This window comes from Argopecten irradians, chromosome 16, assembly GCF_041381155.1.
Source record: "Argopecten irradians isolate NY chromosome 16, Ai_NY, whole genome shotgun sequence".
Lineage (NCBI taxonomy): Eukaryota > Metazoa > Mollusca > Bivalvia > Pectinida > Pectinidae > Argopecten > Argopecten irradians.
Window position 1 is genome coordinate 22989294 of NC_091149.1, and position 26808 is coordinate 23016101.

Genomic DNA, 26808 nt, shown 5'->3' on the forward strand with positions numbered 1-26808 from the left:
GACAAGTAGCGATTTAAAGGATTTACCTCTATTACCCCTATTGGGCCCCGCCCCTCCTGCCCCTGGTGGACCAGAGCCAAAATTTATACAAGTTCTGTTTCCCCTCCCCCAAGGATGTTTGTGGCCAAATTTGGTTACAATCCATGCAGAACTCTAGGACAAGTAGCGATTTATAGGATTTACCTCTATTTCCCCTATTGGGCCCCGCCCCTCCTGCCCCGGGGGGGACCAGAGCCAAAATTTATACAAGTTCTGTTCCCCCTCCCCCAAGGATGTTTGTGGCCAAATTTGGTTACAATCCATGCAGAACTCTAGGACAAGTAGCGATTTATAGGAAATGTTGACGGACGGACGGACGACGGACGACGGACGCCGCGCCATGACATAAGCTCACCGGCCCTTCGGGCCAGGTGAGCTAAAAACGGGTGAGCGATACAGGCCCTTTAGGCATGTTGTTATAATTACCAGATATCTACAGTATGTATCTTTTGAATATGAAATATGCAAAATACACGGTGCGAATTTAACTCTTCAAAGATTAGAGATTCGTATTAATTATAAATACTGACGCCAATCTAAAACTAAAAAGTCAATAGCACATAAAGTGCAATAACACGACAATAAGTATGATGTAGCTAGGAACCAGTGCTCAAATCCGATATTAAACATTTGTTAAGTCAAGTTTATTAATCAGGTACAAGTGACAATGTCTATGATTTAACATGTTTACATGTATATATTGTACATGACATATCTGTAAAATGACTAACAATGTGACAATAATTTTATGGATGAACTATTGATAATTTCAACATGCGCAACCCAGATACATACTTCAAAAATAAAAAATTACAAGTGGCCTAGAGGTAAAGAACTGAAATAGACACAAAATCAGGAAAATGAATAATTATATAAGTTTTTAAAGGAAGGTTTCGCCCAATGAAATATAAAGACTACGAAATTGAAATTTATCCTGTACATAGATATAATCTTCAGATCATTTTCAATGCATACAGCGAACAATATGGGTGGTCAGTTGCCTAGTTTGACCAGGAAAATACTCCTCTAAAAATAGAGCGAAGTCAAGCTTTACATAGAACATGACGTATTTTTTTCCAAAACGAGGCCACAGCAACAAACGGAAGCGTGCAACAAAAAGTCAGGTGGCAGTGACAGTTTGCCACGGCATGTTTAGTTAAAAAAACACAAGAACAAATCGAAGTACGATGGACTGTTTATACATATCATATATGCTAAAACACTTCACATGTTACTTACATACGCTCGCTAGCTTAGTACACCAAACATACATGTAGTTAGTCTGCGGCTGTATGTGCGCAGGCATATGTGTTGAAATTTAACTCACCACGTGCAACGCCGTTACACGAGTCCCAACAGATCCTGGCAAGTTCCGCTTGAGTTTTGGCTTCTGTTTCTTCTATCGCTACATGCCATCTCTGAATTTAATTCCCTATAAATATCCTAGGGTGTTACCAATTCCATTATAATTTCCTCCACTTTGTTGCCGATTCAGATATATTTTTTTATCTCACACACTTTCGTTCAGCCATTCTGTTTACTTTTAGTGCGTAACAATGCGCATGCGCGAAACTTCGACCACACAATCCATCGCAGCTACATTTCCATACTATTTTGTCTGACGGACACCGTAATAAATCAAGGATTTCCTTCAAATTTGTATTCAAGACACATTTGTTCAATCTCAAACGTATAAAGAAATTATATTGAGGTATTTTTGATATGTTTTTCATCTTTACTTCCGTTTATCGGATTTTTCTAAAAAATATTTATTTGGTTTGGTGAAACCTACCTTTAAACAGCCTCAACATATTTACCTGATGCATGTAAGTACACAGATAATGTATATATATATCTTTGTGCCAAGTCCCTGTGTATACCGTGTACATTATATATCAAAGAAACACAATTTAACAAAGCATGGCAATTTATTGACTCGTGCCCTATCCGGGCCGAGCTCACGATCTACGGCACCCAAACATAGCCATAGCTGCGCCTTCTACCACTGCGCCACATCCACATCGTGGTAGAAGGCGCAGGTATGTTTGGCTAGACGATTGGGTGCCGTAGATCGTGAGTTCGAGGCCCGGATAGGGCACGAGTCAATAAATTGTCATACTTTGTTAATTTGTGTTTCTTTGATATTCAGTGTACATTATAGATAGGCTGATAGGATATTCATCCATATCAGAGATTGAGCAACTTGTTTTCAATTGATCGCTACATTGTCGTAGTTATCAGATTTTGACTCTTTCTTTCCCCGGTTCCAATGAGCCCATTTGTGTTATTTTAATGGAATTCGGTGAGTTTAATGCTAATATCGGAATCTGTCATGTACAGGTGTACGCCATCCAAGTTTGTTTGGAAAATTCCACCTTTTTTCTGCCTGCACAAGCTAACTCGATAGTAGCTCTGTTTAGGCTCTGAGGCAAGGAGTCGGGAAACACCTTCTTATACAATCTGCTTAAAATACATATCCTAATTATCACCACGTTTTATAAGAGGATCTGACAACATCACATTAGGGGTCAAGTCAAGGTGACCTTTGGAAATAACCAATCAAATTGGCACTGCCAAAATCTTGACTAGGGACAAAATAGTTAGTAAAAGCTGTCCGAATTATTTTCGTGTACGTAGTCATATCGCGAAAAAAGCACAACAAAGCAAAATTTATACTGAGACAAAATAACGTTATCAATAGACGTAGCTGATTTGTACACGTGGTAAAAAGGTCATCCGAACATGACCCTTTATGGAATGTTCTCAGACCCTCTATTCAACGGAGAAGTTATAAGGATCTGTATTTTGAATCAGATTGCTTCTTATACAAGGGGTTTTCTATTGTTTTTGAAAAACATAGAATTGTTGGGTATTTTTCATTAGCGGATATTTTCATAATGATGCTCTATCATTCAGCAAAGTTTCGTACTTAATGACGATAATTTTACCTCATAAAGCATAATGGGATTTTAATATGATGTTAAGATAATCACACAAACACGCCAACAAATCTGGCACGTCCTTACATGACCCTACACAACGTAGCTGTTAGGACGTTGAACTAATAAAACCAGATTAGTACGGAAGTGCGAAACATTCCTGACGGTAACGAGCACACTTATTAACGTGACAGATACTTATTGTAATTTTAATCCATGTAGTCTCAAGAAGCTATCTCATATATAGTTAACACTCATGTAAAATAAGGACACCTTCATGTGCGTCATACGCTATAGTCACACCTGGTCAACAATACTTTTATTACGTTATCAACACGATTCAAGATATAAATACTCAACACCAATATACACAGGAAAGGATATCTAGCAAATGCTTTTCATTATGTCGTCTAAAAACATGAAGTCATTAGTCAATTAAAATGATCGCTGATGAAAAGGTTTTACTTTTTGAGTTGTTTCATCTCGGTTACATACATGTAGGGAAAGTAATATGATTCAAATACGCAGTTAGACATACACGCAACACCCAAGACGTTAATAAATCAAACAAACAAACACCCAAGACACAATTTCTATATATGGCCGCCAAATGGGCAATTTCTTAAAATCCCAGTATAAAAAAAGTTTTTTACCAATAGAAATGTAATTTTTAACAAAATGTGCAACTGGCAACTTGCTACAGATATTGATAGATTGTATTTGAAAATCTCATAACTTCTTTGATCTATGTCGAAACAAGATTTCAACGGGACTGAAACCTCAGAAGAATACATCCTTTCAATGGTAAATTGTACTTTACCGTCGTTGTTTCAACGTATTGTGATTCATGACGGACATTCGAATAAGAAATTATGGAACTTCTCAGAGATATGCGTGTATAACTAATTATAAAGCTTTACCGTACAAGTCTAATGTATATATATATAAAACCATCTCTAAACGTGTTCAGTGTTAAATTTTCCCGTCTTGTGCCTCCTGGTTCAAAGCCTTTTGACCATTTCATCTGCGCTTCGAATTTGATCATTCCACGTAAAACTTTAGTTCGGTTATATCAAAGAAAAAACGATGATTAAACGGTACATACTGTTTTAATCATTGAAACCAACAACCAAACAATGGATGATAAATGACTAAATGTTATATTTCTAATAATATTGATTGTCTGAAGCGTGTAACGTCACCGATTCGAGAGTATGACGTCACATGCGCGGACTGTTACATGAATGGCGTAAAATTCCGCCAAAGATCGCATAAAGGTACCAAACAGATCGGACGAGATAGAAAAATCTAGCACTGGGTAATCATGTGAGATTTTCCTGTCCGAGGTGCGAGAAAAACGTGTAGTGTGACTTTACAATTATCTCATAATTCAGTACAAATGTATAACTTGTCAGTGAGTTAAAATGAAAAATACATTTATTTATTAAATACGTGTAATTATTTCCATAAGCACGACTGTATCTGCTCTACAATGCATGTGATTATTGAGCGCATACCTCTCCGAATTTTCAATAAACATCATCTCTGAGTTGTCAATAAAATATATTTCGATGTTTTGACAACACATTCAACACACTGGTGTTTGAGACGGCCTCCTTTTTTCCATTCTCAAAACCTTTAGTAGTGAATCAAATGTTTAAAGATATTCTGGATTCCTTACGGCACATATAACGTAGAGAAAGGATATACAAAATGTATACAGTTGATCAGAGTCTGTTTGATGGTTGTCGAGTAGAGATTGGCGAATTATCTCAAGTTGTCAGATCCATTTAAAACAGAGTGGTTCAAATTGAGAGGAGGAAAATACAAAGCCCGTGTTAAATCTAAATGATGTAAATCCGTGTGGTTTCTACCTAATCCAGACGTATGCTATTTTTATGCTTATGGTTAAAACCTCTCCGCAATAAAAGACCATAGACAAACCACGTAATAGTAATACATATATGGTGAACTCAAATAACTAATGTTGTTTACGGTGATGTTTTTTTGCTATGGGTGTGATGTTGTTTTTGGTGTCATTGCTTTGAGCGCTGTGTCCGGTGTATTTTCCATGTGAAATCCTCCTTTCGTATATCCGTTTATATCCCCAATCCTGGTTTGAATTAGTTTGTTTGATTAATTAACGAATTAGTTTGTTTGATTAATTAACGTCCTATTAACAGCTATGGTCATGTAATGACGGCATCCCATGTATGCGGTGTATTGTGTGTATGTTGTGCTGGGTGCAAGCTTTGGGAGACTGCGATATATTCATGTTGTGTCTTCTTGTATAATGGAACTGTTGCCTCTTTATAGTGCTATATCACTGAAGCATGCCGCCGAAGGCACCAACTAACACACGACACCCGGTCACATTATACTCACTCCCTGTATGCTGAGCGCTAAGCAGGGGCAGAAACTACCATTTTTATAGACTTTGGTGTGTTTCGGCCAGGGGACAGAACCCAGAGCCGGTGCCAAGGGAGGCATTAGGAAGGATAAAGTCAGTTAGGAAGAAGAGAAAAGATAAGATGCCTTTTACGATCATGCAATAGGGGCAGCAGGTACAATTCTAACGCCATACCTGCAGGTTTGAATTACTTCCTCTATGTAATTCAGTGGTATATAACACAATCCAGCTAATCCAATGACCACTCCACTGAAATAGAAGGCGCTGTTGTAACTTCCAGCAATTTCAGACAGCACCCCTAGAACATAAATATTTAAAAAAAAAACTCCGGGGAAAACGAGAATGATTTGCTAAGAGAATTTGTATATCAACATGAGAAAATCAATTTACGAATTTAAGTTCATCCATAAGTATATGTTACTGTTTGTTAAAGATGAAGTCAGAGATAGATATCGATACATCTTTTTTTTTCATGGTGAATTAGCCAAAGCTTTGGATAATTTGGTCTGGTATGCGCCGTCATATGGCGACCACAGGTCGAACCGAAACACAAATTCTTGGGTTTAAGATTTTAAAGAGATGTTAATATATTGGAGCATGGATAATTACTTAAAATAAGGTTAATACAGTTTAATTGTGTATATTTGACAATGAAATTAATCAGATGTAAAATGTATATTTATTTACACAAATCGATTTCATTCCGGTATTGTTTTATCGAGACGAATTAATGAAGAGTTTTAGTTAGTTTTTACTCTCAATTTGTGGGGTTATGAAGTCAAAGACAAAATAAAAACGGCAGGACATTTTTCAGTGAAAAGCCCATGAAGAATGTCCTTCCATTTTTTATCCGACTTCATAAACCCAAACGAAATAAAGAATACTCGATAATTTATTCAAATAATTAATGATGTACTAATTATGCATAAATTGTCGTGCTTTCACCTAATTTTACAATAAAACAAATACAGTTGTGGCTCATTGATATCTTAGACAGAAGTTTAGTTTGGCCAATGGCTGTACCGCTATTAAAGATTCCCAAAAACACGTTTTTGGTGTAGTATGACGTCATATTACTCAACTTTCAACTCTTTTAGTCTATGTTAAAATAACCCCAAACATCTTGTGCCTCGGACTTAAAATTTATAGAAGATTTGTAACGTACAATTGGTTAATTGCATTGTAACAAACGTTAACATGGCCATCTGTGGGAAAACCATTATGTCACTAATAATAAATATAGATAGAATAAGTAACGTATAGAGACTTTCCACCAAGAAGTGCCGTCTTGTTTGCAGCGACTGCGTGTTTTGGGTTTTGTTTGATTTAGAAGGTAACACGTTCTATTCACAACTAGGATTGGTTTAGAAGGCCCCACGTCCAATTCACAGCAAGGTTAAAAAGAACGACCTCGTGTGTTTTGAGTGATTGTAGTATGCTACTCTTGGGTAATATTGTAAATAGTTTACTGGATAGATTGCTCGTACAAAACATTGTGCATGTCTAGTCATTCCTCCAGAATAACAAGAGGCCCATGGGCCTCAACGGTCATCTGACTATTAGTACAATACAACATAATCGTTTAAAGATTTTAGCCTATTTGACCACTGTGACCTTGATTGAAGGTCAAGGTAATTCATTTGAAAAAAACTTGGTAGTCCTTCATCCCAGCATGCTACATGCCCAATATCAGTACCCTGGGCCTTCTGGTTCTTAAGAAGAATTCATTTAAAGATTTTAGCCTATTTGACTCCTGTGACCTTGAATGAAGATCAAGGTCATTCATTTGGACAAACTTGGTAGCCCTTCATCCCAGCATGCCACAGGCCTAATATCAGGTCTCTAGGCCTCATAGTTATTCACAAAAAATTGTTTAAATGATTTTAGCCTATTTGACCCCTGTGACCTTGAATGAAGGTCAAGGTCATTTATTTGAACTAACTTGGTAGCCCTTCATCCCAGCATCCTACAGGCCAAATATCAGTACCCTGGGCCTTCTGGTTCTTGAGAAAAAGTCGTTTAAAGATTTTAGCCTTTTTGACCCCCATGACCTTGAATGAAGGTTAAGGTCATTCATTTGAACAAACTTGGTAGCCCTTCATCCAAGCATGTCACAGTCCCAATATATCAGTACCCTTGGCCTTCTGGTTCTTGAGAAGAAGTCGTTGAAAGATTTTAGCCTATTTGACCCTCGTGACCTTGAATGAAGGTCAAGGTCATTTATTTGAACAAACTTGGTAGCCCTTCATCCCAGCATCCTACAGGGCAAATATCAGTACCCTGGGCCTTCTGGTTCTTGAGAAGAAGTTGTTTAAAGATTTTAGCCTTTTTGACCCTCGTGACCTTGAATGAAGGTCAAGGTCATTTATTTGAACAAACTTGGTAGCCCTTCATCCCAGCATGCCACAGGCCTAATATCAGGTCTCTAGGCCTCTTAGTTATTCACAAGCAGTTGTTTAAAGGATTTTAGCCTATTTGACCCCTGTGACCTTGAATGAAGGTCAAGGTCATTTATTCGAACAAACTTGGTAGCCCTTCAGCATCCTACAGGGCAAATATCAGTACCCTGGGCTTCTGGTTCTTGAGAAGAAGTTGTTCAGCCTTTTTGACCCTCGTGACCATGGGTCTTATTTGACAAACTTGGTAGCCTTCCATCCACAGCAAATATCAGTACCCTGGGCCTTCTGGTTCTTGAGAAGAAGTTGTTCAAAGATTTTAGCCTTTTTGACCCTCGTGACCTTGAATGAAGGTCAAGGTCATTCATTTGAACAAACTTGGTAGCCCTTCATCCCAGCATGCCTAATATCAGGTCTCTAGGCCTCTTAGTTATTCACAAGAAGATATTTAAAGGATTTTAGCCTATTTGACCAGTGTGACCTTGAATGAAGGTCAAGGTCATTTATTTGAACAAACTTGGTAGCCCTTCATCCCAGCATCCTACAGGGCAAATATCAGTACCCTGGGCCTTCTGGTTCTTGAGAAGAAGTTGTTTAAAGATTTTAGCCTTTTTGACCCCTGTGACCTTGATTGAAGGCCAAGGTCATTCATTTGAACAAACTTGGTAGCCCTTCATCCAAGCATGTCACAGGCCCAATATCAGTACCCTGGGCCTTCTGGTTCTTGAGAAGAAGTTGTTTAAAGATTTTAGCCTATTTGACCCTCGAGACCTTGAATGAAGGTCAAGGTCATTTATTTGAACAAACTTAGTAGCCCTTCATCCCAGCATGCCACAGGCCTAATATCAGGTCTCTAGGCCTCTTAGTTATTCACAAGAAGTTATTTAAAGGATTTTAGCCTATTTGACCCCTGTGACCTTGAATGAAGGTCAAGGTCATTTATTTGAACAAACTTGGTAGCCCTTCATCCCAGCATGCTACAGGGCAAATATCAGTACCCTGGGCCTTCTGGTTCTTGAGAAGAAGTTGTTTAAAGATTTTAGCCTATTTGACCCTCGTGACCTTGAATGAAGGTCAAGGTCATTTATTTGAACAAACTTGGTAGCCCTTCATCCCAGCATGCCACAGGCCTAATATCAGGTCTCTAGGCCTCTTAGTTATTCACAAGAAGTTATTTAAAGGATTTTAGCCTATTTGACCCCTGTGACCTTGAATGAAGGTCAAGGTCATTTATTTGAACAAACTTGGTAGCCCTTCATCCCAGCATGCTACAGGGCAAATATCAGTACCCTGGGCCTTCTGGTTCTTGAGAAGAAGTTGTTTAAAATTTTTAGCCTTTTTGACCCCTGTGACCTTGAATGAAGGTCAAGGTCATTCATTTGAACAAACTTGGTAGCCCTCCATCCCAGCAACCTACACGCCAAATATGAGTACCCTGGGCCTTCTGGTTCTTGAGAAGAAGTCGTTTGAATAAAAAGTTTACGCACGGCGCACGGCGCACGACGACGGACGGTGCATGATGACAATAGGTCATCCTGACCCTTCGGGTCAGATGACCTAAAAACCGACTGCAAGTTTAACCAAACTAAGCAAGATTATATATAGGAAAACATGCTATACTGTATTTGTAAGTTTCTAGACAGTCATCATATACTCCAAGAATCTGGGTCCAGTATATATTTGCGTGATAAAACCCTATTAAGAACTTTACCTGCTATCGGCGATCCAAAGATAGCGTCTATACCCATACCAAGAAAATGTAATCCGACTGAGCTGGAAAGGTTTTCTACTCCTACCAGTTTTACAATGTTTGTGGTAAACAGAGCGGTAAATGTAGCTGTAAACAAATACCCTTCACACAGCATTGTTTTTTTGCGTGCAGATGCATTAGGATCAGCTTCACATTATATTCCATTCAAAATATATCTAATATTGTAAGAAATAGTATTTTCGCAGTTCTTGCCATATAAATATTTAGTTTGCAAAGTTCAGCTCATGCCAAGATCCACAAAGCAGTATTAAACATTAATCTCAAGCTACCAAATCGTTGACAATCGTTTCTGCAAAAATATTAAAGATTTTAGTGCTAACAATGGAACTAATGCTAGGTCACTTTCATCAACTTCTATACCTTTTTCATCAGTTTTCTGAACTGAACTTCGCAAACCCATTAATACTAAAACTGCAAAAATATTATCTCTATTGTAATATTTAATTAATTAAGACTTAAAAAATTAAATACTTTCAATTTCACCCTTTGACCTCTGAAATTACCATGATCAAAGTAAAAATCGGATGTTATCAATAACATACAATATGCTGCTGTCCCTAAGGTATCTTCATGTAATATATTTGTGCTTGTCATTATGTTGCCGTAAAAACGTCCAAAGTGATACACATACTTTAAAAGATATGTGGTTATATTGAACAGATAAAATCGTTAAAATCGCAAAGACAGTGTTTGGTTTACAAAAATGTCCGGTAAGTTTGAAAAAGTTAAGCCTTCGCGCAAATTAAGGACTATCAATACTTACCTCCCTTGATAAGAGACGTGAGTGACATACTTTTGATTACATAGATTACCCGCTTCTGCCAAACCTGGCAAGCTATATATTTATAGTGATTGGTGACAAAATAAAATCACATAATTATATGATTCTAAAAAATTACGATCAATATATTGGACGTCTTCAAACAAAAATTCGGTATTATATCCTGTATTTTTGTCGAAAATGAAAGACCCCCCCCCCCCCCCCCCAAAAAAAAAAAAAAAAAAAAACCAACAACACAAAAGACATACATGTCAAACGTTTGATTTAGAACCACATACTTCACAATTTGGGTTGAAAATTGGCCATTGAAGGTTGCTGCAATGTGTCAACAAATTTGGTTCAGTGGTTTTGGAGAAGAAGTTGACAATGTACTATTATTTCTGTACGACGCCGGGAAAAAAGCGATTAGAATAGATCATTTGAGACTTCGTCTTAGTTGACTTAAAACAAATAATAATAATAATACCAAACCTGTGATTATTCAAGATGGCGGACACCAGATTGGCTGTGTGATTTCCCGGTCCTGAGGGATTGTTCTCAAATTGCTATGTGAGTGGTGATATTCTATAAATAACTTCTCGCCTACCAAGAGTACTGAAAAATCAATGATTGTGTGTATTTTTGTTACCATTTTATGCAACCTAGCAGTCTAAATAAGATCACTTATATATCTAAGCGAGTGATTTGATCTCTCTCGACTCAGTCATTGTGTCATTTACGAACTCGCCCCAAAACCATAATCTGAGCTATAAGGCCTATAGACAAAGTGATTCCGAGAAAATGGCCTCGTCACAATACAATAAAATAAATTTTATTTATAGTCGCATATTTCTTACAAATAACATTAGCTCTTGTGAGCTATTATCGCGACAAACAATAGCATATATATATGCATTGTTTACAACATAAAGATTATATTAAAATAAGGAAAATCACAAGAATATTTTATATATATATATATAACTGAAATTAAAGGGTAAAAAACAAAGACGTTAGTTAAACATGAACACTCGAATTTTTACAAACACTGTGTTAATAAACCTTGGCTGTTAATAGGACGTTAATTAATCAAACAAACAAACAAACAAACAAAGTGTTAATAAAGGTAGGGATTAAAACACTATCAGATCAGTGTAATATACATACATGCTAACATAGCAAAAAGTAACAAGAGGCCCAGAGGGCCTGTATCGCTCACCTGGTTTTTTTAAGTAATTATCACAAAGACTCTGACAATTAGAAAAATAGGCAAAATTGACTCCCAAGATTAATTTTGAATCACAACCATACAATGATGCTATTGATACCATACAAATATGCTATCCAATACACAGATTCAGAGACAAAGTAATTTATATGAAAATAGTAGCCTAATTGACCTTTTTGACCCCGCATCTATTGCCGTCTAAGGCCCCGGGGGTCAGCCTTATCATTTGTACAATTTCAAATTCCAACCCTATATGGATGCTACCATTGCATTATGAGTGCTCTTCCATGCTTAGTTGCAGAGAAGAAGTCGTTTATATGGAAATAGCTAAATTGACCCCTGTTGACCCCACCCTTCAGGCCCCCGGGGGTCAGCCCCATCATTTGTAAAATTTTGAATCCAAACCCTATAAGGATGTAACCATTGCATTAGGAGGGTAATCCCATATTAAGTTGCAGAGAAGAAGTGTTTTATTTGGAAATTGACCACTTTTGACCACGCCCCTCAGGCCCCGGGGGGTCAGTCCTATCATTTCCACACTTTGAAATACCCACCCCATAAAGATGCTACCATTGCATTATGGGTGCTTTCCTATGCTTGGTTTCAGAGAAGAAGTGGTTTAAATGGAAATAGCCAAATTGACCCCTTTTGCCCCCGCCCCTCAGGCCCCCAGGGGGTAAGCCCTATCATTTGTACAATTTTGAATCCCCACCCTATAACGTTGCTACCATTGCATTATGAGTGCTGTCTCATGCTTGGTTTCAGAGAAGAAGTCGTTTATATGGAAATAGCCAAATTGACCCCTTTTGACCCCGCCCCTCAGGCACCCCGGGGGTCAGCCCTATCATTTGTACAATTTTGAATCCAAACCCTATAACGATACTACCATTGCATTATGAGTGCTATATCATGCTTGGTTTCAGAGAAGAAGTCGTTTATATCGAAATAACCAAATTGACCCCGCCCCTCAGGCCCCCGGGGGGTCAGCCCCATCATTTGTACAATTTTGAATCCCCACCCTATAAGGATGCTACCATTGCATTATGGGTGGTATCCCATGCTTGGTTTCAGAGAAGAAGTCGTTTATATGGAAATAGCCAAATTGACCCCGCCCCTCGGGCCCCCGGGAGGTCAGCCCCATCATTTGTACAATTTTGAATCCCTACCCTATAAGGATGCTACCATTGCATTATGGGTACTATCCCATGTTTGATTTAAGAGAAGTCGTTTATATGGAAATAGCCAAATTGACCCCTTTTGGCCCATCCCCTCAGCCCCATCATTTGTACAATTTTCAGTAAGTAGCCCATAAGGATGCTACCAGTCAAATTTTGTTGAAATCCGACCAGCGGTTATGGAGAAGAAGTCGATTGTTGACGGACGCCGGACGCTGCGGTATCCATAAGCACCTGATTATACACTTCTATAGTGTGAGTTAAAAGGAAACATTTTAATTTGAGATCGTAAAAAGCAAAATTAAGGACCATATTATATAAAGACAAAGTGTCATAAACATAGCTTTTTGACTAGCGATAAATAAACGAACAAGAGGCCCTTGGGCCTTAACGGTCACCTGAGTTCAGATACAGAATGAAACAAAGAAATGCATATAAACACTTTATATTTGCCATCAGGCCCTTGAAGGCAGTCAGTGATTTGATAAATATTTGGTTCCATCAAATCTGTGAATTCAGAAGAAAGATTTTTGAAATGTTATCCATTTTGACCCCTTTTGGCCCCTGGGGGTCGGCCCCGGACCGATATGGATATGATGTTAAAATGCTATCTCAGGCTAACACTTCTAACCCAGATTGACTATATCCTATGAAAACTAAGTAAATAATTTTTCTAAATGTGATTTTCCGATAAAAACTATAGTAAATTTGACCCCCTCCCCAGGGTAAAATCTGAGATCCCAGGGCCATGAAATTTTTGTAAAGGGCTTAAGACCTCCCAATCTATCAAGAGTATCTGGTTCCATCAAATCTGTGAATTCAAAAAGAAATTTTTGAAATTACAATTTTGACCCCTTTTGGCTCTGGCCCCTGGAGGTCGGCCATTACCAATATGGATCTGATGTTAAAATGCTATTTCAAACTACTAATAATTCTAACCGAGTTTGACTTATTTCCTATGACAAATAGGCAAATAATGTTCATAAATGTGTTTTTTCCTATATAAACTAAAGTAAACTTGACCCCCTCCCCAGAGGGAAACATGAGACCCCAGGGTCATGTTATTCACAATTTTTGTAAAGGACTTTAAGACCTTCCCATCTATGCAGAGTGTTTGATTCTACTAGTTCCAGAATTTCAGAAGAAGATTTTTGAAGTTTTAGCCTATTTGACCCGTTTTGGCCCCGCCCTTAAGGCCACTGGGGATCAGTCATGGAAAATTTGGTAATAAGAATCAATGGCCATCACATAGGGATATTTCTGACTACAATTGACTAATATTCTATTATAATGACTAAATAATGCTCAAAAATGTGTTTTCCCTATATAAACTACAGTAAACTTAACCCCCTCCCCAGGGGGAAACCTGAGACCCAAGGGTCATATAATTCACAATTGACATAAAAAACACCTAAGACCTGTCCATCTTTGACGAGTATTTGATTCAACCATTTCCAGTATTTAAGAAGATTTTTAAAGTTTAAGCCTATTTGCCCCTTTTGGCCCCGCCCCTCTGCCACATGGGGTTGACAACCAATATAGACATAATATTAAAATGTTATATCTCAGGCTAATAATTCTAAACAAGTTTGACTCGATTTCTATGAAAATTAAGCAAAAATGCTCATAAATGTGTTTTCCCTATATAAACTTTAGTAAACTTGACCCCCTCCCCAGGGCGAAACGTGAGACCCCCGGATCATATAATTCACAATTTTTGTAAAAGACCTCAAGAGACCTTTCCGTCTATGAAGAGTATGTGATTCTACCATTTCCTGTATTTAAGAAGAAGAATAGCGGTTATTCTGCAAAAGACAGACAAATGGCCCACTGAAAAATCTGGCCGTCCCAGGTGTGAATCAGTCTTTTAAACTGCGAAAAGTTCTCAACTCTTCGGAATTCATTTGGAAGACTGTTCCATACCCGAGCGGCCTCAAAAGAAAATGATTTATGACCATACTTAACCGTGTTAGTTCTTTTGATGTCTGCTTTTCTGTCTTGTCTGAAATTATAAAAAGATGATTGTTTGATTTTTATCAAGTCCTTGACATATTCAGGAGAGATCTTGTTAACTATCTTAAAAACCTCGCAGGCCATATCTCGAAGTCTCTTAACATGTAAAAAAATCATTTCCAGATATTTCTAAAATATGTTTAAATGTTGACTCCTTCGTCATGTAACAAACGCAACCAGCTCAATAGTAACACGCCCAGGCCGGCTTCTATGCAACCAATCACAAGACACAGATTTCGCTGAAAGTGCAGCCCTGGCGTTAGCTCCCGCACTGGTTGATGCCCTTACTCCTCTTCTTAAAGAATCCATCAACACTATCGTCCGCGAAGCTTTGGACGAAATGGTAACTCCCCTGCGCAAGACTATAGACACACTAAATAGTTAAATAAACGAGTTGATTTGTTTATTTGTTTGATTAATTAACGTCCTATTAACAGCTATGATCATGTAAGGACGGCCTCTTATGTATGCGGTGTGTTGTGTGTATGTTGTGCGAGGTGCATGTTTTGGGAGACTGTGGTATATTCATGTTGTGTCTTTTTGTATAGTGGAACTGTTGCCCTTTTTGAAGTGCTATATCACTGAAGCATGCCGCCGAAGACACCAGACAATACACCCCACTTGGTTACATTACACTGACAACGGGCAAACCAGTCGTCCCACTCCCTGTATGCTTAGCGCTAGACTTTGGTGTTTCTCGGCCAGTGGACAGAACCCAGAGCCTTCCTCACAGTGGCGAACGCTCAACTAAAGGCCAAAAGTGAGGGACCTGATATTGGGCTTGTGGCAAGCTGGGATCAAGGGCTACCAATATTGTTCTAGAGAATGACCTACCTTCATTCAAGGTCACAGGGGTCAAATAGGCTAATATCTTTAAACGACCTCTCTTTAATAACAAAAGGGCCTCTAATGTGCTTAGAGATGATATAAATTCTTATTTACTCTATTTGTTAAAGATGCTCCACCGCTGACAAATGGTATTTTTTCACTATCAAAAACAGGAGCAGACGATTTTGTATTTTTCCTCAGTTTAAAAAAGTAACTTACTTTACACCATTACCACCATTCAAAAGTTTGAGCTTCTGATTTTACTTCAAGTCAAAAAATATGAAAAATAATTAATTGCATCCCGAAAAAATTCCGTGGCACTATATATTATATAGAATGAAGTAATGATTGCGCACGCAACAAAGGCAAAATAAATTAGTTTTTTGTGTTAATTAGGCATTTATATACACAATTAAACACCAATTATTGTTCAAATGATGAATTTCATTTATGCTCCGTCGGCGGTGGAGCATCTTTAAGTATGGACCATGCATGATTACCAGATTGCAGGTGAGCGATTCGGGCCAATTGTGCCCTTGTTCACTGTTGTATAACTGAATCTAGATATTTATTTCCCTTTCCGAAAAAACGTCAATACAATTTTCGGTGTAAAGATCTGCATATTAAAAAAACCGCATGCAACTGCACGTGGATCATCCTATAAATCGCCCCTGTGAGGAAGGCCTCTGGGTTCTGTTCTCCTGGCCGAGACACACCAAAGTCTATCTAAAAGTGGTAGTTTCTGCTCCTGTTTAGCGCTCAGCACACAGGGAGTGGGACGACTGGTTCGCCCAGTTGTCTCAGTATAATGTGACCGGGTGGGGTGTGTTGCTTGGTGTCTTCGGCGGCATGCCTCAAGTGATATAGCACTGTTAAACAAGAGGCCCAGAGGGCCTGTATCGCCTCACCTGGTTTTTTGTTAGTAATTATCACAAGACTCTGACAATTAGAAAAATAAGCAAATTGACTCCCAAAGTTTTAATTTGAATCACAACCATACAATTGATGCTATTGATACCATACAAATATGCTATCCCAATACATAGGTTCAAGAGACAAAGTATATTTATATGAAAATAGTAGCCTAATTGACCTTTTGCCTCGCATCTATTTGCCGTCTAAGGCCCCGGGGGTCAGCCCTATCATTTGTACAATTTCAAATCCCAGCCCTATAAGGATGCTACCATTGCATTATAAGTGCTCTTCCATTCTTTAGTTGCAGAGAAGAAGTCGTTTATATGGAAATAGCTAAATTGACCCCTTTTGACCCCACCCTTCAGGCCCCCGGGGGGTCAGCCCCATCATTTGCAAAATTTTGAATCCAAACCCTATAAGGATGTAAAACCATTGCATTATGAGCGTAATCCCATGTTAAGTTGCAGAGAAAAAAGTCATTTTATATGGAAATTGACCACTTTTGACCCCGCCCCTCAGGCCCCCGGGGGGTTAGCCCTATCACTTGCACAATTTTGAATCCCCACACTATAAGGATACTACCATTGTATTATGGGTGCTATACCGTGCTTAGTTTCAGAGAAGAAGTCGTTTATATGGAAAGAGCCAAATTGGCCACTTTCGACCCCGCCCCTCAGGCCCCCTGGGGGTCAGCCCCCATCATTTTCACAATTTTGAATCCCCACCCTATAAAGATGCTACCATTGCATTATGGGTGCTATACCATGCTTAGTTTCAGAGAAGAAGTCGTTTATATGGAAAATAGCCAAATTGGCCCCTTTTGACCCCGCCCCTCAGGCCCCCTGGGGGTCAGCCCCATCATTTGTACAATTTTGAATCCCCATCCTATAAGGATGCTATCATTGCATTATGGGTGCTATCCCATGCTTGGTTTCAGAGAAGAAGTCGTTTATATGGAAATAGCCAAATTGAAACCCTTTTGACCCCGCCCCTCAGGCCCCCCGGGGGGTCAGCCACATCATTTGTACAATTTTGAATCCCCCAACCTATAAAGATACTACCATTGCATTATGAGTGCTATCTCATGCTTAGTTTCAGAGAAGAAGTCGTTTATATGGAAATAGCCAAATTGACCCCATTTGACACCGCCCCTCAGGCCCCGGGGGGGTCAGCCCCATCATTTGTACAATTTTGAATCCCCACCCTATAAGGATGCTACCATTGCATTATGGGTGCTATCCAATGCTTGGTTTCAGAGAAGAAGTCGTTTATATGGAAATAGCCAAATTGACCCCATTTGACCCCGCCCCTCAGGCCCCCGGGGGGGTCAGCCACATCATTTGTACAATTTTTAATCCCTACCCTATAACGATACTACCATTGCATTATGAGTGCTATCTCATGCTTAGTTTCAGAGAAGAAGTCTTTTATATGGAAATAGCCAAATTGACCCCATTTGACCCCGCCCCTCAGGCCCCCGGGGGGTCAGCCACATCATTTGTACAATTTTGAATCCCCACCCTATAAGGATGCTACCATTGCATTATGGGTGCTATCCCATGCTTGGTTTCAGAGAAGAAGTCGTTTATATGGAAATAGCCAACTTGACCCCATTTGACCCCGCCCCTCAGGCCCCCGGGGGGTCAGCCCCATCATTTGTACAATTTTGAATCCCCCACCCTATAAGGATGCTACCATTGCATTATGGGTGCTATCCCATGCTTGGTTTCAGAGAAGAAGTCGTTTATATGGAAATAGCCAAATTGACCCCTTTTGGCCCCGCCTCTCTCAGGCCCCTGGGGGGTCAGCCCCATCATTTGTACAATTTTCAGTTAGTAGCCCATAAGGATGCTACCAGTCAAATTTTGTTGAAATCCGACCAGCGGTTATGGGAGAAGAAGTCGATTGTTGACGGACGGACGGACGGACGGACGGACGGACGACGGACGGACGACGGACGACGGACGCCGGACGCCACGGTATGGCATAAGCTCACCTTGGTCCTTCGGACCAGGTGAGCTAAAAAGGCAACAGTTCCACTATACAAGAAGACACAACATGAATATACCGCAGTCTCCCGAAAGACGCACATCGCACAACATACACGCAACGCACCTCATACATGGGAGGCCGTCCTTACATGACCATAGCTGTTAATAGGACGTTAATTAATCAAACAAACAAACAAACAAACTATAAAGAGGAGAACTGGGAAGCTGCTTGTCAGTTTAAATGCATTCGAGGCATCAAAGACCGCCCCCGAGATTGTTTAAAGTCGAACCATATAAAAGAATTAACAAGGGTATCCAAACAGATGCAAAGGAGCCTGCTGGAATAACTAGCTAATGGACTTAAAGGAATGAAAGATTTCCAAGGATTTGTCCCAAAAGGTAAATCGCAAAATAGCTTTGTCACTGTATTACCAACTAGATCGAATGTTTTTTTTTTTCAATTTCATACCTACACCTATAATTTTTGTTAATTAAACAACACGTCAACTTAATTCTGATTGATATGATATGACAATTAGAACTAATTTACATTAATTCATAAACTGCTACCACATAGATGACTTGTATGTCATTACATTTTTAATTATGACAAATCAACCCCTTCGTTTTGCTTACATACATTTTTAATTCCAAGTAAATTTATTTTCCAGACACCGTTTAGAACAAAAAGAAGACGATGTTAGTGATGAAGTGAAATCGGGAAATGAAATTGAAACAACGGTAGATGCAAATCCATTTACTTTGTGTTGCCATTTGAAACTCATTTTTTGTCAAAATCAAAATTCTTAATCAAATGTTGAGACTTAAATCAACTTCAAAAGTTGTCACTTCTATAAAAAGATGAGAAAGGGGAAGAAGAGAAAGTTAAGTTGCTTCAGTATGATTTAATATGTTCTAATATAAGTCATAATTCAAACTTAATTTAGAGACTTACAGGAAAAGAGAAATATTGAGGAAATCGATGTTGACACTTCTAGCCAGGAGAGTAGTGCACGTTTACAGGTAATCTTAACTACAAACTTTACAATTATAGTAAATTGAAATTTGGTTCATCGAAAATGTCAGAACCGGATAGATCAAATGAATATTTTAGAGGTTTTACAGGGACACGGAATTCTCAAATTTGAAATTGCAATCTATTAATCAATAAGATGAGCGAATGACTGCCATATTGGATTTTGATACATGAAGTTTATTACCGCTATTTCTCAGGAAGTATTGAATGGATCTATCTCATATCTCATATACATGTTCTATTAGTACCCTAGTGGTGCGTATTGTATGTTGGTATTGAGTCGCCAACATTGATGCTGAACGACAACCATCATTATTTCTAATAATTGCAGTTTGCTGTTTCTTAGCAAGTTCTGAAGGGATAATTATCAAAGTTCATATGTGAAGGCGCAACATAGGTCCTTGTCCTGATAGTTATAGTATGAAAAACAGAAATGACAAACATTTATATGATTGTTTTTTTTATATATATCAGGGCAAGGAATCGTAGAATGAAAATTGAAGCTCAAGAATCTAGCCCAACCAGTCTGCTGCATGTGATAATTAAGGAAGCACACCTCTAAGGTTTCAATATTGTTGAAGTCTCGTTTAGAACTATCACCAAATAGTCTTGAGATTTCCAAATAGACTTTATAAATACACTTTTTTTTAAAAAAGACTTCTGTTGGTTTACTTTACAAGAAGACACAACACGAACATACCGCAGTCTCCCAGTACACTCACCTCGCACAACATACACGCAACACACCGCATACATGGGAGGCTGTCTTTACATGACCATAGCTGTTAATAGGACGTTAATAAATCAAACAAACAAACAAAAATCTGTTGGTTTATATAGATATTTTACGAAATGGCCCATTTGGCGGTTATTTTGAAGGATAAAAACAACATTATGAGTATACAAGAAAGGACATGCAAAGACATACATTTTGTCATACGACAATTTTGTTTGTTTTTGTTTGTTTGTTTGAGTTTTACGGCCCATCGACAACTAAGGTCATTTAGGGCCAAACTACAAGTCATGCATTAATATCAGGATAAAAGTTCAGGGTAAGAAAAAGCAAGTAAGGACTAAAACACAGATTGTAAACGTTAATTTGATAAAAAAAAGGTTTGCATGGGATAAAATAAATTTGGCTAAAACACATGAGAAAACTCATGCACAATGTTGATGAAACGATGAAATGTTGAGTTGATACGATGATATGATGAGAAAACGTTCATATTTTGCTTAAAATACCGATCTCTTTGAGATAATTAAAAATACGATTATGTCTCACGGCATGAAACAAAGTGTACATGTCGGAGACATCGTAGTATTTATCTCGTATGTGTTTAAAATCAATACAATGCAATAAAATATGCTCCACTGTGAGAGGAGAATCACATGCATGGCATGTAGGAGGATCCTCCCCTCTCAATAGATAGGAATGTGTAAAATATGTGTGTCCAGTTCGGAGCCGGGAGAGAACAACTTCCTCTCTGCGGTCTCTCCGACTGGACAGTTTAGGATTAAGTGTAGGTTGAATTTTAAACAGTTTATTGTTTGTTTCGGTAGACCACCTTTGTTGCCAATGGTGTTTGATGGCTGACTGAATTGAAGGTTTGATGTCGGTGTATGGTAGTTTCAAATCTGTTTGTGCTAGGCGAAGAGCAGTCTTAGCTGCTTTATCAGCCTGTTCATTCCCCTTTATACCCACATGACTGGGAATCCAGAGATAAGTAATTTGAGTTTTAGAAGATAATCGAAATGTTCGGATTAAAAGATTTTGGATTAGAGTATTTCTAGGGCTTCTTGATTTCAAAGCCTGAAGAACCGAAAGAGAGTCTGAACAGATGATTGCCTTTTCAATGCGGTGTTCTTCGATATGGTCAAGCGCCAGACCGATAGCACATGCTTCCGCAGAGAAAATGGAGGCAATATCCGGGAGTCGGATAGAGGAGCAGTGATTAGATGTACAGCATGCTGCCGCAACATTATCACCATCTTTTGATCCGTCAGTGTAGATCTGAACATGGTCAGGGAAAGCCCTAATGCACTCCCGAAAGGAGGATTTGTGTTCTTCGGGTAATGCACTGGATTTTGCCCTCTCATGTAGAGATAAATTGATATCAGGTGTTTGAATGAGCCATGGTGGTACATCCGATACGGTGTACTCGTCAATGGTGTCGAAAGTTATATTAAGTTCCAGCAACAATTTTGAAATTCTGATGCCAAATGTTGGTATGAGCTTTTGATTTTGTGTAAATATTTCTTGATATTGTGGATTGAATAAAAGGTTAAATGCAGGATTTTTGGGGTTGGATTTCAGTTGAGCAGCATACTGTAAGGATAATTTCTTTCGTCGATCGTCTAGAGATGGCTCATTAGCTTCCACATGGAGACTCTTCACAGGTGTTGTTCGAAAAGCTCCAAGTGCGAGACGCAGTCCCTGATTCTGTATAGGGTCAAGCATCTGTAGATAGGAGCTGCGAGCCGATCCATAGACAATAGAGCCGTAGTCAAGTTTTGATCTTATAAGTGCCCGATAGATACGTAGAAGCATTTCACGGTCTGCACCCCAATCAGAATGGGAAAGAACTCGTAGAATGTTCAGCGCCTTCGAGCACTTATCCTTCAGATGTTTGATATGTGGAACAAAGGACAGTTTCGAATCAAATATTAGTCCAAGAAATTTAGTTTGTTCAACTACTGGAATTTTAATTCCATTGAGTGTGAGGTCAGGATCATTGTGTGGTTTTCGTTTTTGACAGAAGTGCATACAGACAGTTTTTGATCTTGAAAATCTAAAGCCATTTTCGTCAGCCCAATTTTGTAATTTGCCTAAACATTGTTGTAGTTGCCGTTCTATAGTGTGCATGTTTTTTGATCTGTAACAGATCAAGAAATCATCCACAAATAGAGACCCTTCCGTAGATTGGCCAAGACATTTGGTTATGCTGTTAATTTTTAGTCCAAAAAGTGTGACGGACAAGATACCACCCTGAGGGACGCCCATCTCCTGTGTTTCTGTTTCTGAATAAGTTGAACCCGTTCGAACTTTGAAATGCCTGTCAGATATAAAATTTGATATAAACTTTGGCAAATTACCACGTATACCGATATCATGGAGATCGTTCATGATTCCATATTGCCAAGTTGTGTCGTATGCCTTTTCAAGGTCAAAGAATACGGCCACAAGATGTTCTTTCTTGGCAAATGCTTCTCGTATAAATGTTTCTAGTCTAACTAAGTGGTCTACCGTTCCCCTGCGGTTTCTAAAGCCGCTTTGCAAAGGACTTAAAATATTGTTTGATTCCAGGAACCAAACTAATCTGGTATTTATCATACGTTCTAGAGTTTTACAAATACAACTCGTCAATGAAATAGGACGATAGTTATTGGTATCAGTAGCATCTTTCCCGGGCTTCGGAAGGGGTATAATAGTAGATTCCTTCCAAGACTCGGGAATTTTGCCAGAAGAGTAAACTTGATTAAATATAGTTAAAAGACATTTTAGTGAAGAGTCTGGTAATTGTTTTAAAAACATATATGGAATTTCGTCTGGTCCAGCTGCCGAGTCCTTTGATTTCTCAAGGGACTCGAGCAATTCTGGTATCTCGAAAGGCCTATTGTAACTTTCACTATTGGAGGATTTAAAATTAAGACGTCTCTTTTCCTTTTTAAATTTTTTAAATTTTTTGGAATGATTTTTGATGGATGAATTTTTAGCAAAATTTTTGGCAAAGGCGTCAGCTATTTCGGATTTTGAAGAAAATATCTTATTGTTGTTAATGAGGTGGGAGGATGGTGTTGCTTTTCTTTTCCCACTGATTTTACCAATCATTTCCCAAACTTTCTTCGAAGATGTATTGGAATTAATTTTTGAGACGTACTCTTTCCAAGTACTTTTCTTGTCGGATTTGATAGACCTTCGAGCTTTTGCTCTCCAAATTTTAAAATTGTTATAGTTTGAGACGGTTGGCGAAGCCAAGTACCGCCTCAGAGCGGAATTTCTACCAGATCTATTGATAAATGAATCATTTGAGAGACGAAACTTTGTTGGTTTTGGCACGGATTTTGGTATGGTTTTTGTAGCGATAGAAGTGAGCGCTTCTGTGAAAATTTTAATGGGGTCATCGAGGTTCAAAAATTTATCCTCAATGAGCTCCTCTGCGCACAAATTTTTAAATTGAACCCAGTCCGCCTTATGTAAATTCCAACGAGGAATCGGCTCCTCAAGTTTTGGTGACCCTATGTTTTTTAATATAATTGGAAAGTGATCGCTTCCACAAAGATCATCGTTGACCCTCCAATCATAATCCAGAAGAATTGATGGATGGCACAACGATAGATCAATGTGGGTAAGCGAGCCAGAGGCAGGGTGCAAATATGTTGGGGCATTGGTGTTATAAAGACATAAGCTGTTTTTATTGATAAACTCTTCGATACGTCTACCTCTATCGTCAGTGCCTGGGGAGCCCCAGAGGCTATTATGACCGTTAAAGTCACCCATGATAATATATGGCACTGGTAGTTGTGATACGATGTTACTCAGTTCATCACAACTAAATGGAGTATTTGGAGGTAAATATATAGAACAGACTGTTATTTTTTCGGTGAAGAGTTGCGCTTATAGCAACAGCTTGCAAGGTGGTATCTAGCTGAATGTGTCTGTGAGGAACGTTTTTATGCACCGCCACCGCCACACCACCTGATGGGCGGCCACCTGTTGTTTGAGTTTTGGTGTATAGTGTAAATTGTCGGAGATTGATGGTGTCTTTCAGCATTATTTCTTGAAGGCAGAATATGGATGGGTTTTTTGTTTGTATAAGATGTTTTAATTCTTCTATGTTCGCTTTAAATCCGCGTATGTTCCATTGTATGATAGTGTTTTGTCTCTATATTGATCCTTGAGGATAGTTTGTCGGACCGACAGGACTACATGAAGCAGGTTGTTTGGTGGCGATATATGTGTTGTCACCAAACTCGCTGTCGTCCGATAGAACATCATAGATGTTCCGTCCAAGGATAGGGTCATCTGATCCCTTACTGGGTTTGTTGTTTTAGTGCAGGGAGCCTCGCCAGCTTTACCTTGGTGGTTTTGGTCTGGCGTTGCTCCTGCGGTGGTGTATTTGCTGGACGCTTTGCTTTATCGGGGAGTTTTTTAACGTCAATAGACGGTGAAGATGTAGCACGTCTATGACGAGCGGCGGTAACTTTTTTTCTAATGTTCGGTGTTTGAATTTGGTGTTGTGTAAGTCCTGGAGACGCCGGTGGGATTGGCGTTTTAGCTCCAGGTGGCCCAGCAGGTGGATTTTGTTGTGGTTTGTGTTGTGGCTTAGATGGACCCGACTTGAACCTGTTCGGGTCCCCAATGATTACTTTACAGGCCTTAGCATCAGCCATATCTGGGACATCATTGTCCCAGTTAGGCTTGTCAACCAAGGCCTGGACCGACGCATGTTTGACGGTGACACTGTCAACAGGCGTCTTTGCGCGGGTTATCTGAGCATAGGTTGCCACATTCAGGTCTGAACGCTCGACTATCCTCCGAGCCTCGGGGAAAGAGACACCTTGGGTATATTTGACCCGTAATATCTCCCTCTCCCGAGTCCAGGCAGGACAGGTGCGAGCAGACGCAGCATGGTCACCCCCGCAATTGACGCAGTGACGGTTGACAATGTCACATTCGTCTTTTTCGTCGTGACCTTCACGGCCACAGTACTGACATACCATTTTCCGTCTACAATTGCTCTCATGATGGTCGTACCTCTGGCAGTTACGGCACCTCAATGGATTAGGGATGTAGACAGTGACATTGTAACGTTGGTGTCCAACAGTTACGCTCTGTGGTAATGTTGGTGTAGCGGATGTTAAGATAAAAGTGTGTGTTGGGACCAAGCTCCCACTTTTTCTCGTCATGATGCGTTTAACATGAGAGACCGGAATGTTCTCCTCTTGGAAGTATGACAGTATGTCAGCCTCATTGTCATTGCGCAAGGCTGGGCACCTGATTACCCCCTTGCTGCAATTCAATGATGAGTGTGGTACGACAAATATTAAAAACAAAGACACTATAATAATGATCAATGTTTATCTATGCACCACGCTCTATTTTTCGTTTTTCTTTGCAGCATTTACAGACTTAGAAAGGACAGGGAAAGGCATTATTATCACTTTGGTTAACAACAAGAGACATAAGCTTTTGCTTAATATATCAAATTATATCGATAAATTATGTCAAAGTACTGTAAACCCACTTTCTTTCGCAGCAATAACATTTCACGATTTCCATTTCAAAACAAGTTCGTGACAATTATTCCTATCAATACATATAGATGATTTAGATATTAATCTGCGGAGATAAACTTTTGTGAATTTATTGGGATCGCGAAATTTGCGAAAATAAATCGCACGCGAATGAAAGTTGGCTTGCAGCACTCTGCAGAATGAAGTATTTTCTGTGTAGAAACTTTGTGTGACAGCAGAGGTATTCATATTATTACAGTATTGAAAGAATTATACCCATTTCCCAATAACCTAAACGCAATTCACATGACTAACCATGTAATAATTTGAAAGCTATAATAAAGGCATGCTTTCGTTTGGGTCTTTAATATGTTGTGCATAATGCTTTTTGGATTTACTATGTTACGAAATGGATATGTATCCAGAACTCCAATTCTCTGATTCACAGGTATATTACAAAATAAAATCATCGAAACTGTAAGGACCAAGGAGAACCTACATATGATATTTCTGAGGGATCCTTTTACTACTTTCTGAAATATTGTGCAAATATACATCAAGTTTAAAACAAATCGGTCTTAGAAATGCAATATACACAGGTAGAGTCCTCAGGAAAACCCTTTTAAAATAACAGTAACAAATATAACGATTAATTATCAAAATGCAAGATGGCTGATTGTCGGCCATCTTGTTGTCCATCGTTCTCAAAATGTGAAATTCACAATTATTGACAACAAGAATATTGGACGACAAAACATGAACACTACATTTATTGGTAAATATAAAACAATGTTGATGCTTAAAAGTGTATAAACAGCTATTTTTTCCTTAGCAGGAGGAGATGAGCAAGCATAAGAACAGATAGTTGATTTAGAGCGGGACGTTGCTATGTCAACACAGACATCAACTAAGACAAGGCAGGTAGTTGAAATTATTTTTTTTTATTATTAATAACATTTATAGTGTAAACTAATTCTGTAACATACATAACAAATCTTGGTAAATTAATGCTCATCTGGCATAGTGAAAATATGGTTGTTCCAAAATTAAATGTGTATTGGTTGGGTATGGAA

At 38.8% G+C, this 26808-nt stretch overlaps 1 pseudogene; it reads right to left on the minus strand.

The window, feature by feature from the left end:
- Positions 1–5522: 5522 nt before the first annotated feature.
- LOC138310106 (monocarboxylate transporter 9-like) overlaps positions 5523–26808 on the minus strand; it is a 34524-nt pseudogene continuing 13238 nt past the window's right edge.